This window comes from Perognathus longimembris, chromosome 2, assembly GCF_023159225.1.
Source record: "Perognathus longimembris pacificus isolate PPM17 chromosome 2, ASM2315922v1, whole genome shotgun sequence".
Taxonomy (NCBI): Eukaryota; Metazoa; Chordata; class Mammalia; order Rodentia; family Heteromyidae; genus Perognathus; species Perognathus longimembris.
In genome coordinates this window covers 20219696-20233589 of record NC_063162.1, presented here as the reverse complement: position 1 = coordinate 20233589, position 13894 = coordinate 20219696, and the positions used below count along the sequence as shown (strand labels likewise).

At 49.4% G+C, this 13894-nt stretch overlaps 1 protein-coding gene across 3 annotated transcripts in view; it reads left to right on the top strand.

The window, feature by feature from the left end:
* The window catches only part of Neurl1 (neuralized E3 ubiquitin protein ligase 1), a 103672-nt gene that overhangs the window by 81785 nt on the left and 7993 nt on the right, over nucleotides 1-13894 (top strand). The gene's annotated exons all lie outside the window — the stretch shown is intronic.

Sequence of the window (13894 nt, the reverse complement as noted above, 5' to 3'; positions counted from 1 at the left end):
AGTCAGAAAAGTCCATGAGACTCAGTCTCAGAAGCCAACTGGGTGTGGTGGTTTGTGCCTGTCATCTCAGCTACAATGAGAAGCCTAAAATAGGTGGATGGTAGTCCAGACATGTGTTGGGGCAGAAAGTGTGAACCTATCTAAAAAATAACCATTGCTAAAAAAGACTGGAGGCATGGTTCAGTGGTGAAGCACTTTTTTTTTTTTCCCCAGTCCCAGATCTTGAACTCAGGGCCTGGGCACTGTCCCTGAGCTTCTTTCTGCTCAAGGCTAGCACTCTACCTCTTGAGCCACAGCGTCACTTCTGTTTTATTTTTTCTTTTTTTTTTGGCCAGTCCTAGGCCGTGAACTCAGGGCCTGAGCACTGTCCCTGGCTTCTTTTTGCTCAAGGCTAGCACTCTGCCACCTGAGCCACAGCGCCACTTCTGGCCATTTTCTGTATATGTGGTGCTGAGGAATCGAACCCAGGGCCTCATGTATACGAGGCAAGCACTCTTGCCACTAGGCCATATTCCCAGCCCCTCTGTTTTATTTTTTCCTGTGTATGTGCTGATGAGAAATTGAACCCAGGGCTTCATGCATGCTAGGCAAGCACTCTACCACTAAGCCACATTCCCAGCCCAGTAAAGCACTTTTTAAGCAAGTTCTAGGCATTGAGTTCAAACTCCAATACTAGAAAGGAAAAACCAAACAAAATAGATACGACAGCCTCAGACCCCTGTCCCAAGTTTATCACCGTAACGCAGCCTATGGAAGACTTTAAAGTTTTCAGCAACCTTGGGATGCTAACTCCATTACTGACAGAGCCGCAAATTCAGGGAGGTTGAGTCACAGGACAGGCAGTGAGTAGTGCAGCTGCGAAATGGCTGCACCCCACTCTGGAGCCTTCTGCAGGGACGTTGGGTGAAAGAAATGGAAAGTGGGGGCTCAGACAGGGGCTCCATGCTCTGGGGTCGCTAGTGAGGCTCTTGCAGAAGGAGTGAGAGGGCAAACATCCCCCTGGGCTCAAGTGGAGAAGCACCACAAACTGGCCTAGCGCCCCTTCTGGCCGCAGAATATCTGCCAAGGCTGGAGGAAGCCTCAGCGAGTATGACTTGCTTGTGTTACACCATGACTTGCTGCCTGAGAAACTTCCAATCTCTCATCTTTTTCCACTTTGCTATTCTGGCACACATGTACTCTGTGTGTGTGTGTGTGTGTGTGTGTGTGTGTGTGTGTGTGTGTGTGACCACATGGACCATGGATGCAGATCAGCCTGTGGGCAGACCTAGCTTTGTCTCTGGGCAGCTCTCACGCAGGCCTCAGCTTTCCCTCAGCACTGAAGGGAGGATTACGTTAAAGGAGGACGTGCGTACAGAGCCCAGCTCCATCCTGGCTGCCACGCCAGCCAACGTTTGCGCCTCCATCTCCCAGCCCTATCTCCTTCCTCTGGCAGACAAAAATACCACAAGGTGGCTGAGTCCCAACCCCCTTCTGATTCCAGACCTTGGTAATGGTGAAACTTTTCTTATAAAAAAAAAAAAGCTTTTATTTGAATAAAAATGGTGAATGTTGGATCTGAAAGTGTGGCTTAAGTGGTAGAGTGCCAACCTTGAGTGAAAAAGTCAAATTGAGAGTGTGGGGGCTCTGAGTTCAAGTCCCAGTACTGATACAAAAAAAAATTTTTTTAAGACAGTGGAATTAAAAATTGAAAGGAAGGAAGGAGAGGAGAGCAGAAGAGAGAAGAGAAGAGGAGAGGAGAAGACAGGAGAGAAGAGAGGAGAGGAGAAGACAGGAGAGAGGAGAGAGAGGAGAGGAGAGAGAGGAGAGGAGAGAGAGGAGAGGAGAGAGAGGAGAGGAATAATCTCTAGAACTCTGTTTGCTGAGTCCCATACAACAGGAGGCTGTTTTTATTAACTATTAGTTAGGGAACTTTCTGTTTTTCAAGTCAATAAAAGTGTTTCTGCATTCATGCTGACATGTGGAGAGCCTGAAACGGGCTGTTCCTGGAGTCAGTCCCAGGTGGAGGTGCCCAGGCCGGTCAGGGCAGCCTTTGCCCACCCCTTCCTTGACCTGACAGCACCTGGGGGTTGGGAGGGGGGGCTCTACTTGGACAGATCATGTGCAGAGCTGTGGAGAGAGACCCAGGCTGGATCCTGGTCCCATTAACCTTGGCCAGGTATGGGGTGGTATCCTCTGGGATCCTTTGCAGTTTGCAGGACTGACTTTTGAGGGGCAGCTGGCACTCAGCCAGTGGCCAGTGGCTGTCAATCATCCCCACCTATCCTAAGGAAGGTAGTGCTTAACTCAACATTGGCATGAACCCCTTCCTGCCACACTGGAGTCCTCAGGGCCAGGCGCTAAGAGGCAGTGCGACGCCATAGCTTGAGTACAAGCTACAACCTGGGGACTTTTGTCTAGCCTCCGTCTTCTCATCTGGGAAGTGTCTGGCCAGGCTTTGCCATATGTGGAGGACAGAAGCTGTCTCTGCTCTTAAGGACAGTCCCAGCCTTGTGGGAGGGCATAGAGAAGGTGGGGTGACATTTTTGATCATCCTAAGCAAAGCAAACTCTTGTTTGCTATCTGGCCCAGTTCAAAAGCTGTCTCCTGGGCTGGGAATGTGGCCCAGTGCTAGAGTGCTTGCCTAGCATGCATGAAGCCCTGGGTTCAATTCCTCAGCACCACATAAATAGAAAAAGCCAGAAGTGGCGCTGTGGCTCAAGAGGTAGAGTGCTAGCCTTGAGCAAAAGAATCCAGGGACAGTGCTCAGGCCCTGAGTTCAAGCCCCAGGACTGGCCAAAAACAAAACAAACAAACAAAAAGCTCTCTCCTTCTGGAGGCCTTCCTGACTGAATTCTCTTCTCCAGCACCCCAAATCCTTCACATTTGTCTCAGTTCTGAGATCTTGGCTGAGTCAGTGGCTCCTCCAGAACAATCTGAAACCTGGCCTGTAGGCGAAGCAGAGGGTTATTTGTGAGGCAGGAGAGGAGAGGGGAGGAGGATGGCTGAAGGGAAAGCTGAAGAAAAGAGTGGGCGGGTGGTGGCTGAGATGGAGCAGCCCTGTCTACAGACAGCTTCAGGCTCACTGGGCAGCGAGGGAGACGAAACAGACACTCGGACACAAGCAGGGCACAGCCCAGAGAGGGTAGTAAATTGCTAAGTGCTGTGGTCATAAGATCCTTCCCATCTGCTGAGATGCTTTCTGTCCAGTTAGCTCGTTTAACCTCAAAGCTACAGTTCTGGAGGGGAGCATTTTTTATCCCCATTTGGCAGGGAGAAAACTGAGGCCCGCGGAAGGCCTGGCCTGCCCATGTAGGGATGTGACACAGCTGGGGCTGAACTGGGTGTTCTGAGACAAGAGAGATGCTGTCCTCCACCCACTCCCCATGCCCCCAGCAGGTCTGAACATAAAACAAGGCAGGAAGTCCTGAGGATCAGGTCAGGGCGGGAGGGTGGAGTCGAGGAGGTTCCTTAGGAGACTAGGGCTGAGCCTTCACATTCCAGACTAGACAGGTGGGGTTGAACGGAGCGTGCTAGGTGGTGTGGGGCTTCGGATCTTCAAGGGGGGGCCTGGTGAATAATCTGTGGGGCCCCACCCTGGGGCCAGAGCACAGGCAGCCCAACCTGGCCTGGCCTATTCCCCTTCTTTGACTATAAATGGGTTTGCTCGCTTTTGGATTTCCCAGCAGGCCGTTCTGCACCCGATAAGGCTGAGGCTCCATCTGATTCCCATTCCGGCCATAAATCACCATAATCCCTAGCATTTTTCAAGCACTGATTATGAGCCTTAAATTCAATTGGCAGATTAAAATATCTCTTCATTTTATTCCTCTTAAATTGATTTGTGTGTGATACACACACACACACACACACACACACACACGTGCTTGCGCGTGCACAGATTTTTTTTATCCAGCATTCTGAAATGGGCTGGCCACTCTATTCTTCCAGGGCTCTGTCTTTATGCTCTGAGATATGTCTGACTGCCACCCTGTATAGACCCAAACTCCACTTCCTTCCCTAGTCTCCTCTTCCTCTCTCCTCTACCCACCTTACCCATCAAACCACTACATCCCTCCCTCCCTCCCTCTCTTATCTTCCTTCTTCCCTCTTTCCTTCCCTTTTCCTCCCTCCTTCCCCTCCCTCCCTTCTTTTCTTTTTCTTTCTGTGTAGGGTCTTCTTTCTGTCTAGTCCAGGCTGGCTTTAACTCACCACAGGGCCCAGGCTGGCCTTGATCCTCCCACCTCAACCATCTGAGTGCTGGGTGTGTACAAGTGTGTTACCACCGTGCCTGGCACATGTGAATGTTTCGAAGCCCTCGATCTCTCCTTTAACTCTGATCCCTCTGGTTCTTTTTTTACCTTCGAAGTTCCTTTTTCTTTTGGGAGGGAAATTGCTCTCTGACCTGGTGGCTGTAAAGATGGGTCCATATTTCTTGGGGGTGATTATATATCAAGCCAATCTCTGATCTTTAGGGATTTCTTGCCAGGCCTGACTGTTCCCTTCTGCCTTTGTCTGGAACTAATGCCCTCCTCAACCTGGACTGTGCCTGTTCTCAGGTTAGTATTGTCCTGGGATGCCTGGCATATAGTGCCTATGCGCAGTAGGTATGCAAAGTCAGGCCATGACAGACGGGCTATGTCCTAAGTGAAGGCAGAAGCTGTTATCTCCTCCTCCCTGCCTTGAGGCCAGCTCTAGGGCTCTGACCACCTCTTTATGGCAGGAGCCCAGCTGTTCACCCCCTCTCCTGCTGTTTCCCTGGCCCAAGACCTAACTGCTATCTCCAAGAATAACAGCTTCCTACCTCTAGGAAGAGGGACTGCCAACAACTAAATAAACATGGGTTTTATGGGGTGATTAATACTAGAACAGATAAACTCCTATCCCAGTTTCCCCAAGTTTCCTTGATCCTCTCAGTAATGTTAAATTGATGATGGTGCATGCCTGTAATCCCAGCCCTTGGGAGGCAGAAGCAGGAAGATCATGAATTCGAGGCCACTCTGGACTACAGAGTGAGGTGAGACCTGTATTAAAAATAATAATAAAGTTGGGAAAAGCAACTGTGATCCTGGCAAAAAATCTGCCAAGTCCAGATTCTGTTCACAGACTGCTTCCTATGCAAGCCTCTATGCCTAGCCTGGACACTTTGAGGGGACAGGAGAGACAAGAGAATTGGAAACTCTGAGCTGGGTGCTGGTGGCTCACACCTGTAATCCTAGCTTCTCAAGAGGCTGAGAGCTGAGGAGAGCCAGCCCAATCAGGAAAGTCTGTGAGACTCTTATCTCCAATTAATCACCAGAAAACTGGAGTCATTTCAGGTCAGGGGCCTAGGAAGGTGAAGAGTCTGAGTGCTCGAGGGGAACTTGAGGCCCTCTGAGGGCTGTGTCCAGGAGCAGAGGTGGGCATGCACAGCATAGGGGGCAGGTCCTGGAGAGGAAGGGTGGAGTAGAAAGGCAGTGGCAACTTGCGGAGGGAGAGGGGATATACAAGTGTGGATGTGTGCACTTCTCAGGAGTGGAAAGTTCCCACCGCACCTGAACGTCTAGCTAGTCAATGTGAAGAACTGGCTGACATTAGGAGAGTACAAGGCCCAGCATGGGGAGTGACCTGCTGGGCCCTCACTGCTCAGTCTGGAATCTAGACCTCCCAGCCTATCTGCTCCTATGGCCCGCTACACTGGTGGCACACCAGGGGGTCACTAGCTGAGCCCAGCAGGCTGCTTTGTCCCCCACAGGGATGCCTCAGGACTGGGTGAGACACCCCATCTGCTCACCAAGGATAGACAGGGACAAGACCGGGATGATGTAGAGCCCTCTGCCGCCTAGAGATCAGGTCCTGCCTGGGTCAGGACCCCTGCAGGGTGTGCCGGTAGCTTAGCTCATGGAGAGTGCACCATCCCCAGGAGGACCCGGCCATGTGGGCCTTCAGCTTCCCAGGCTCAACCAATATTTGCCCTCAGCCTTGGCTTCTGGAGCCAAGAGGCAAATATTAGTTTAAGGAGCCTGTGCCAGCCCTTGGGATGGGGAGGCTGCGGAGGATGCAGGTCATGGTTTCTTTTTCTTTGATAATGTTTCTTTCCTTTTCCTTAAAAACAAAACAAAACAAAACAAAAAATCAGGTGCCAGTAACTCATGCCTGTAATTCCTAGCTACTCAGGAGGCTGAGCTCTGAGGGACCAAGGTTTGAAGCAAGCCAGGGGGCTGTGTGGGTGGGTGGGTGGGGGTCTGGGAGACTCTTATCTCCAATAACCGCCTAACAGTGGTGTCTTTGGACAGAAGGGTACATGGCTCACTCAGTCCAGATGTCCGTAAGGCTCATAGATGTGCAAGTGTTTACTAAGTTGGAACACTCCTATCTTCAGGTTATAAAGGCCTAATTTATCCTACCCCTCCACGAAAAAGCCCCCCCCCCCAAAAAAAAGAAACAAAAAACAACAACCCTCTAAGTTCTTTCTTTTATTTATTTATTTATTTTGGTCGTTGTGGGGCTTGAACTCTGGGCCTGGGCGCTGTCCCTGAGCTCTTCTTGAGCCACAGCGCCTCTCCCAGTTTTCTGGTGGTTGGTTAATTGGACATAAGAGTCTCACGGACTTCCCTGCCTGGGCTGGCTTTGAACTGTGATCCTCAGAACTCAGCTTCCTGAGTAGCTAGGATTACAGGTGTGAGCCACCAGCTACCGGTCTAAATTCTTTCTTGGACAAGATCTGTGGTTCTCCAGCTGTATTCTTTGAAACCCCAGGGTTCTCTAAGGCAGCTGAGAGGTCAAGGGCAGGCCTCAGCTCACCTCCCACACTTCAACCAGAGATGCTGGTTCCATTGGACAAAACGACTCCATTGCCTCCAAAAGAAGAAATGGATGAAGAAAATTGAGAGACTGGACGTGTGACTCCAGTGGTAGAGTACCAATTGTAAGCAGAGTTAGCCAGAGGAGAGTGTGAGGCTTTGAGTTCAAGCCTTGGTTACAGGCACAAAATTAAAGAAATGGTTCAGAACCACCAGACCAAAGGAGTTTGAGAATCTGTAAGATCCTCTGGTTTGGCGATCCTAGAAAATCAAAGTTGAGACTGCAACTGATTCTGGAACATTCCATCTTTCCCTGGGTGAACCTCAGACATTGTGTTTGTTTCTCCCAGCCTTCCTGTGGTTGGATTTAAAGGGAGAGATAGAGGGCTGGGAATATGACTTAGTGGTAGAGTTCTTGCCTCGCATACATGAAGCCCTGGGTTCGATTCCTTAGCACCACATATATAGAAAAAAACCGGAAGTGGTGCTGTGGCTCAAGTGGTAGAGTGCTAGCCTTGAGCACAAAGAAGCCACGGATAGTGCTCAGGCCCTGAGTCCAAGCCCTAGGACTGGCAAAACTAAATAAAAATAAGAGGAGAGCTATAGGTGGGCGTGGGTTTGGGGGCACTGTCCAGAGGGGTGGAGAAACCTCTTGTCCAGCCAAGCCAGCTGTGCCCTGTCTCCTGCTGTGCCTGTCTCCTTGGCTCTTTCTCCTGCCCGTGTCAGATGCTGGGGCAGGAGGATGTTTGTGGAGACGGTTGGGGAGGCTAGCAGCACCTTCCAAGTGGGCTGAGACAGCCGCCAGGCGGCCTGCGGCTTCAGGCTGACCCCGGCAAAGGTGACCCCATGCTGCTCTCCGGATGTGTGAATCCAAACAAACAAGACGGTGCTGATGCCCGCCCTGTCTCAAAGGAGGCCCCCCGCGCCCGTGCCAAGGCACTGCCTCCCTCACTGGCTGTATGGCAGGCCCTGGGCTTCCTGGCACTTTTCAACAGCGATCCCCCTTCGTGCCTCCTGCGGTCTGGTCCGTCCTTCAGCCACGTCCAGCCTTGTTTCTCCTAGGAGCTTGCCCCTCAAAACAGGTCAGGCAAGGACGTTAACCCCAGGTGAAGAGCTTTGTTCTAAAGGGAACACCTGGCTGTGGAAGAGAGATTCAGAGGGAGCCTGAAGGAGCAGATCTAGAACATGGATTCACACAGAAGAGGTTATTATTAGTATTTTTTCCTTGCAGGTCCTGCAGCTTGAACTCAGGGCCTTGTGCTCTCACTTGGCTTTTTTTTTTTTTTTTTTTTTTTTTGTCACTTATGAGGCTTGAACTTAGGTTACTTGGCTTTTCCAATCCAGGCTGGTGCTCTACCACTTGTGCCACATCTCCACTTCCAGCTTTTTGTTGGTTAACTGGAAATAAGAATCTATTGGACTTTTCTGCCAGGGCTGGTTTCGAACCTGCAACCTCAGATCTTAGCCTCTTGAATAGCTAGGATTATAGGCATGAGTCACCAGTGCCTGGCTACTTTAGTTCTCTCTTCTCTCTCTCTTCCTTATTTTGAGGCAGGGTCTTGCATGTAGCTTACCTTGGCCTCAAATTCTTGATTCCCCTCAGCCTCCTGAGTGCTGGGATTACAGGCACTCACCAGAACTCGAAGCTGCGAGAAGAGTCTTTCTAATAACCATGTTTCTTCAGAGGTAGAGATGATAGTGGCCTTTGGGGCCTCTGTCTCTCTAGTGAGAACTTGGCAGGGTACATGATTTCCTAGCTCCTTAGCTCCCCAGGCACCCTGAGATCCTGCTCAATCCAAGATGTGAGGACTTGTAATGAAATCACATTCAGCTATCTGCATGCCTCTAAGCCTGGGCTCTCCCAGCTGGTGACCTGGGTCCAGACTTCTCTATGTCTGGCTATTTCTGCTCTGGCCGGGGTACCTGTGGAGTTATGGCCAGGCCCCAGGATCAGCAGGAGTTGGTGATTTGACACGTATGCAGCCCAGCAGCTCCCTCCTCTCCCTCCTCAGCCCTGTGCCCCCCCCCCCACCAGCTCCTAAGTGGGCAGCATGCCCCAATACTGATTATGTAACTTTGTTTCCAAATGTGGGGCTGCCTTGTTGTTTGTGATTCCAAGTCACCCCCCCCCACCTTGTTTACCCGACTGTAGCCCAGAGTGCGGCCCTGAGCTGTCCCTAAGTGTCCTCCTAGGACTGGGGGGCTGGACATGACCCTGACCCGGGTCTTCATATTAGATCCTAGCAGGGACCGTGGCCATTTGTCTGCTCTGCGGAGGGCGCTCTGCCTCTCCAGTTTCATCTATTCCAGGCCTTGTGCAGCTGGCCACTGCTGGGACAGTTATTTTGGAGCCTGCTGGCTGCCTGCAGCTGTTGCTGTCCTAGAGGTGGAGGGGAAAGGTTAGAAGATGTTTGGGGCTGGGCACCAACCGGTGCTGGGACCTCATACCATGTCTAGTTGTTTCTAGGCGCTGTCAGCTCCCGGCTCCTGCAATATTTCAAGCAAGGCCAAGAAGAGGCTAACTTCCCAGCCTCTTTTCTCCCTTCATCCTCCACTGTTTCTCCTTACTTTCCTTTCTCCTCAAATCTGCATTATTTTTAGCTTCTTTGGGGTCTTTCTCACTCTCTTGGCAGTACTAGGGTTTAAACTCAGGGCCTTGTACTTGTCAGACAAGTACCCTACTACTTGAGCCACACCCTTAGCCCTTTTTGTTTTCATTATTTTTCAAATATGATCCTATTTTTTGCTTGGGCTGACCCAGACCTCAGTTCTCCTATTTATTAGCTCTCTCATAGCTGGGATAGCAGGTTTGAGCCACCACACTCAGCTTTTTATTGGTTGAGATAAGGTCTCACTTTTTGTGTGGGCTGGCCTCAAACTGTGATCCTCTTGATCTCAGCCCTCTGAGTAGCTAGGATTACAGATGTATGAATGTTTCCTGGGTGCTCACCGTGACTGATGGAGTTTAAAATGTTAATGGGATGAGTACAGGTTAACAAACTCAGCCCAAGAAAATGCTAATACCTGAAGTGATGAGGAACCTTCTGGGTCCCCAGGGCTCTTCTGTCCCCCTGCCTTTGTCACAAGTCAGAGACGGCACCCTTGCTTCCATGTGAAGCATCTGATGCTGAAAGAAAGCTGTTTACAGCAGACATTCCAGATAGGAATCCAACCCCACGCATGGCACACCCCAAAGCCCATGCCCTGTGTTCTGAACCCATGGGAGCACATATTAACCTGATGGTGATTACATGCAGGGGCGCCCAGGGGACTTCATCCCATCTTATCTCCCAGCACCCCTTCTCGGGTGAGAGTCAGAATGCAGAGTTTCTGTAAGTCAGTAGCTCTCACTGCCGAAGGAAGGGGGTTAAGAAGTGAAGCTACCAATTTAAGGTCATAGAACCTTGTTAGAAGAGAAAATGGCAGGATTTGAATCCCAAGACAATATCTTTGGATTCATTATGTTCAACTATGCTCTTATCAGTATAGATTTTAATATGCTGCTTATCGGTATGTGGATTTTGTTTATGAAGAAAGAAAAAGTACTGTTTGGTTGCATAATTAGCAGTATCATATAGGTATCATTGGAAGTGACAGCTACTCTGTCTTGAGCTGATCAGGGAACATCTAGAATGCTATCTGGGTCTATTCATTAAGAGTTGGGAAGGGAGCCACGTGTTGGTAGCTCATGCCTGTAATCCTAGCTACTCAGGAGGCTGAGATCTGAGGATGGTAGTCTGAAGCCAGCCCCTGCTGGGAACTCTGTGAGACTCTTATCTCCAATAAACTACTCAAAAAAGCCAGAAATGGCACTGTGCTTCAAGTAGTAGAACAGTAACCTTGAGCAAAAGAAGCTCAGGGAAAGTGCCAGGCAGCGTTCAACACCAGACCTGGCAAAAAAAAAAAAAAAAAAAAAAGATTTGGGAAGGGGTGGGGGCAGTCTGAGTATCCCCTGAGGACAAAGGTCTCCAGAGTGGGTCTGGAGCCCTGGAGGTGGTGGGTTGAATACACTGAGGTAGAGTTCAGTTCAGGTCACAACCTTTTCATCCTTTACTTTTCTTAGTGACAATGAGGATTGAACTCAGGACCTTACTTGAGCCACACCTTTTAAACCAGTTTTTTGCTTTTCATTTATTTTTCAGATAGGGTCTTAGGCTTTCACTGGGCAGGTAAAATCCTCTTACCTCTGCCTCCTGAGCTTTCTTAAAAGCAGATTTGCTCAGCAGTGAACCAGATTGTCTGGGTCAGAATGATGCCTAGAATAAACATTCTAGTAGAAGGCTTCTGAAGGGGTAGAAAAAAGGGGGGAGCTCACCCCAGTCTCATTCAGAGAACCAGCCTTCCTTCCTTCCTTCCTTCCTCCCTCCCTCTTTCCCTCCCTCCCTCCCTCCCTCCCTCCGTTTGTTGGTAGTGGGCCTTGAACTCTGGGCCTGGGCACCTGAGCTCTTCAGCTCAAGGCTAGTGCTCTACTACTTGGGTCACAGCACCACTTCTGGTTTTCTGGTGGTTTATTGGAGATAAGAGTCTCATGGAGTTTCCTGCTGGGGCTGGCTTTGAACCTCAATCCTTAGATCTCAGCCTCCTGAGTAGGATTATAAGCGTGAGCTGCCAGGCCTGGCCAGGCCTTGTTTATTGAATTCCTTCCATGGAGTCAATGTCTCTTAGTTTCACTGGTTCTGCCACATCATGTTCTTCCTGGCCCTGGGACTCTTAACTTACTTCTGAGGGCAGGGCGTCCATATGCATGCTCCCCTTGGCCCTAGCTGAGCATCTCTGAGTGGCTGATCCCTTCCTTGCCCTTCCTCTCCCTTCCCTGCTCCTAGGCATTCCAGATCCTAGGCATTCCCAGGGGGCTGTGACTGGAATCCCTGAGGGTTGGGAAGCAGGGAGCAGGGTAGCCCCAGCTCCTTCTGGGCTCTCCACCATTGCTGTCCATTCCTCCTCTCTGTGCAAGCCCCTCACCTCTGCCTCCATGCAGCCCCCAGCCGCTCTGCACCACTGCTGTCAGAGTCAATTCCCTGGAATAATCACGTTTTCCGGTTGGCTCCCTCCTCCTTGCCAATGCAATTCTGGGAAGCCCCAACCAGCCAGGCCCCAGGAGGCTTATAGAGCAGCAGGAAAGTTGGGGGAGGGCCTAGCACCCAAACCTCATTAGGCCCAGACAACACAGTTTCTGGAAGGGGCAAGGAGTGAGGCTGAAAATTGGGAGACTATTGAGACAGGTCCTACATTCAGCAGGACTCCAATTCTGGCATAAGGCACAGGGAGACTTAGAGAAGGGTCCTGAGAAGCCACTGGGCTCAATTTGGGCTGATGAGGTGCCAGACCAAATGGGGACATGGACTTTGCCAAAGGACAGCCTGGAAGTGGAAAGGGTGGCATTGGGGGCTGAGCAGACCTTCTCCAATCTCAGATCTACTACTTGGGGGCTGGCACAAGTCCCCTGAATGTTCCCCACAAGATAGGACCTTCTCTATGGGCTATTTTTGGATGAAATGCAGGCGACATTTATGATGCGTGCAAATTACTTTCATTATGAAGGCCCTCCACAGAGCTGGGTCACAGAATGGAAGCCATTCTTGGCACAGGAAAGAGGTGTTCAGAACCCAGTTAGTGAAAAGCAACTCTGTGTAGCTGGATTCGGATTCTCGGCCTGTAGTCCTCACCCACAGAAGGCTTTGTGCAGTTCACTGATACCCAGAATTACCCAGAGAATTATGAGAGAATATGCATTTTTTTCTGGGGAGCCAGGTTAAAGTTACCACATCTGCAAAGTGGCCTATAAGCCATAAAAGTTCTATAGCATAACTCAATTTTTGCATTAAAAAAGTAACCAGCTAAGACTTTATAAAACAAAACTAAAGCCAGGTGCTAGTGGTTCATACCTATAATCCTAGCTACTCAGGAGGCTGAGATCTGAGGATCACTTTTCCAAGCCAGCCTGGGCAGACAAAAACCAAGATACTCATTATCTCCAATTAACCAGCAAAAAGCCAGAAGTAGAGGCACGGTTCAAATGGTAGAACACTTTCCTTTGTGAACAAAAATCCCAGTTTGAGTGTGAGGCCTACAAATACATGTGCATATACTCCGTAATCAAGTCTGCAAGTTCATAATCTAAATATATCATCTGTGGGAGATGAGCTGACAGCCAGTTCTTTCTTTTTGCTGAGCTGTATTTTCTACAAAATCGTTTGCATTACTTATCTGATTGAAGAGAATCTGACTCCCAGTAAAAGATCACTTGGATGAATTTCCTGAGCTTCCTTCCACTCAGTGTCCTTATGTGGTAAACTCAAAATGGTAAACTCAAAAGATAAGTGTTGGGATAAGATGTGACAGTTCATGCAAGGGAGTTGAGAGGAGGGTGGGAGTTCCCTCTGGTCTTGTTCTAGGTGTTGGATTAAAGATGGAAGGTCCCCAGAGGCTGAATTTTATATACATACACACGTATGTACATATATATTTTAATTAAATTTTTTTTTGCCCATCCTGGGGGCCGGGAAAAAACTTTTTTTTTTTTTTTTTGCCAGTCCTGGGCCTTGGACTCAGGGCCTGAGCACTGTCCCTGGCTTCTTTTTGCTCAAGGCTAGCACTCTGCCACTTGAGCCACAGCACCACTTCTGGCTGTTTTCTATATATGTGGTACTGGGGAATTGAACCCAGGGCTTCATGTATGCGAGGTAAGTACTCTTGCCACTAGACCATATTCCCAGCCCCAAAAAACTTTTTGAACCCTGGGCTTGGGCCCTGTCTCTGAGCTCCTTTTTGTTCAAGGCTAGCACTCTTACTTGAGCCACAGCTCCACTTTTTTTTTCTGTAACTAATTGGAAATAAAGCGTCTCAAGGATTTTCCTGCCTGGGCTGGCTTCAAACTGCGATCCTCAGATCTCAGCCTCCAGAGTATTCCAGGATTACAGGCGTGAGTCACTGGTGCCCTGCATAAGTATTTTTAAATTGTTATTATAAAGGTGATGTACAGTGGGATTACAGTTATAAGTCAGGTAAAGAGTACATTTCTTTTTGGACAATGTCACCCATTCAAAAGTTGAAATTTAAGAAAAAAAATTTTACCTCCTGGGATGTGCCTATCAACCTAGGGCCTATTGCAAAAATTAAAAAATAAAAAATAA